We start from the raw sequence: 2500 nt of genomic DNA on the forward strand, positions 1-2500 counted from the left end.
AGCTACACACACACACACACACACACACACACACACACACACACACACACATCCGGGGAGGTTCTGGTGTGTACTTTTATCTCGTGTGTGTGTGTGTGTGTGTGTGTGTGTGTGTGTGTGTGTGTGTGTGTGTGTGTGTGTGTGTATAAGGGCCGTATTTAGTTTCCCTGGTAACACTTGAAGCAACAGTACATTAGACGAAGACAATAAAGAAGGACACTTACTTTGTGGCTCATGTAAACAGTGCTTAATAAACTGTCTATCGGTCTATCTATCCATCTATCTATCTATGACCGGGAGATGGAGCTGGCTGAATATACTCTTAACTCCCTCTGTATTGGTCGAAAAGGTGGATGGTCATCAGTTTAACAAGGACTGTCTCAGCCTGCAGTCCACTGGGTTCATGGTGAGATGATCCGTGGGTTGTAACTAAGTCTACCCTCCCTTTTTTTTTTTTTTCCTACCATCAGACGGTTTTATTCAGCTTTACAGGAGAATTTATTATTGATTTAGAGGGGTTAGATATAGCCTTCATTAACTCCTTCGCCACTACAGATGCAGTGATCGATATTTCATTGATAGATATAGATAGATAGATAGAATAGGAAAGGTATTAGTAGTAGTAGTGGAAGCAACAACAGCAGCAATAATAATAATAATAATAATAATAATAATAATGTTGTAATAATACTAATGTAATAATAATAATAATAATAATAATAATAATGATGATGATGATGATGATGATAATCTGACCTACAGAAAATGACCAACGCAGTGGAGAGGTTAAGTACTGTGTAATTACCTTAAACCACTCATTAACTACAATAAGAAAAGACAAGGGTAGTTACGAATGCTTATTACGATCGTGTGGGTAGTCGGCAAGGCAGTTTGGACATGCTAAGATCAAAACCAGTCTCTAGAATATTAGAAGGAAGGAGCAGTATTAATAGAAGGGAGCAGTATTACTAGGAGGGACAGTATTCTTGGGTAATATATTTTTAACCTTATTGTCCTACATGCCAAGATCAAAACCCAAGTCTCTAAGAATATTAAAAGGAAGGAGCAGCATTTATAGGAAGAGCAATATTCCTGGATAATATATAAATCTGACTGTCCTACATCGGCATATATGTGGCTGTGGTTGAAGGAGCGTAGGAGAGATAATTATACGTCTCAAGTTACTGGGCTTTATCTTAAGGGGATGACAGTTGACAATAACATCTTTACTTCCTTGCCTTGAGTGAAATCGTAAGGCGTTTACTACAAGAACATTTTAAAAGCCATCCTTCTTTTCAGTAACTACTGGAGATTTTACCTAATAGCCGAAGGAATCTCACTCAACCACTTCGCTGCGGTGATGTATTTTGCTGTTTGATATTTGCAGTTTCCGGACGACTCTGTTTAGCTTAGTGGAAACTTTTCGGGCTGGAGAAGTTAGCTGTGACGGTCTTGAACCCTTTCAGTCCGAGATCTTTCCGTAGTTTAATAATAATAATAATAATAATGATAATAATAATAATAATGACAATAATAATAAAACGTATCACGATTGAGCCATATAGTAGTCACCATACATAAGTGGGATTAGATTCAGACCTCATCGTTTTTAAGGGTTCAGATCTGTTCCTAAAGTTCTGTCAAGAGATTACTTATTTTTCTTTCGCTAATGGCAATAGATGATGGAGCCAGACTGTAGGTGGAGCTTGATATGCTTGTGAGGAGAAAGGTTAAACGCTTATTATGTTGCTGACACCAAAGAGACGAATTGACCAGGTAGACGGATATACCTGGGCAGTTAATTGACGGTGTTGATCCAGGTGACGAATTGACTAAGAGTTGACAGTAAATTGATCCTGGATGGAACTTACCAAGGGATAGCTGGAACACACACACACACACACACACACACACACACACACACACACACACACACACACACACACACACACACACACACACACACACACACACACTAACAACTTCCCCATACCCTGTCATCTCTAGCCAGTGACGTAGGCAGTATCACCCTTCTGATTGGCTCTTAAGTGACCAGTAGGATGTTGCTTTTCTCGGTACCTTGGGCTGTTGTTGTTTGTTGTTATTGTTGTGGTGGTGGCTTTTTTTTATGCTCTGCCATTCTTTTATGTGGTAAGAGATTATGGTGTATTTCTCTCTCTCTCTCTCTCTCTCTCTCTCTCTCTCTCTCTCTCTCTCTCCTTAGAATGCCTCCAACTCTCACTTACAAATATATCTTTACCTCTTCCACCTACATCTCTCATCTTCCCACCTGCCCATAAATTACTCTGTCCCTCCTTTCTTTCCTTCCTTTCTTTTTTCTTCCTTCCTTTTATTCCGTCCTTATTTTCCTTCCTTCCTTCCATCCTTCCTTCCTTCCTTCCTTCCTTCCTCGTTTCATTCTCTCTTACACTTTTCTTTTGGTATGGTTTATGAGTGGAAGAGATGTCGATGGAAGAGATAGAGAACCGGAGATTGAGAT

At 39.5% G+C, this 2500-nt stretch overlaps 1 protein-coding gene across 1 annotated transcript in view; it reads right to left on the reverse strand.

Moving 5' to 3' along the window:
- Positions 1–2500, reverse strand: part of LOC145408847 (fucose mutarotase-like) — a 315173-nt gene that overhangs the window by 286720 nt on the left and 25953 nt on the right. The window lies entirely within an intron of this gene.

This window comes from Coenobita brevimanus, chromosome 78 (genome assembly GCF_032717465.1).
Source record: "Coenobita brevimanus isolate Jiangsu-jjx chromosome 78, ASM3271746v2, whole genome shotgun sequence".
In the NCBI taxonomy this organism is placed as follows: domain Eukaryota; kingdom Metazoa; phylum Arthropoda; class Malacostraca; order Decapoda; family Coenobitidae; genus Coenobita; species Coenobita brevimanus.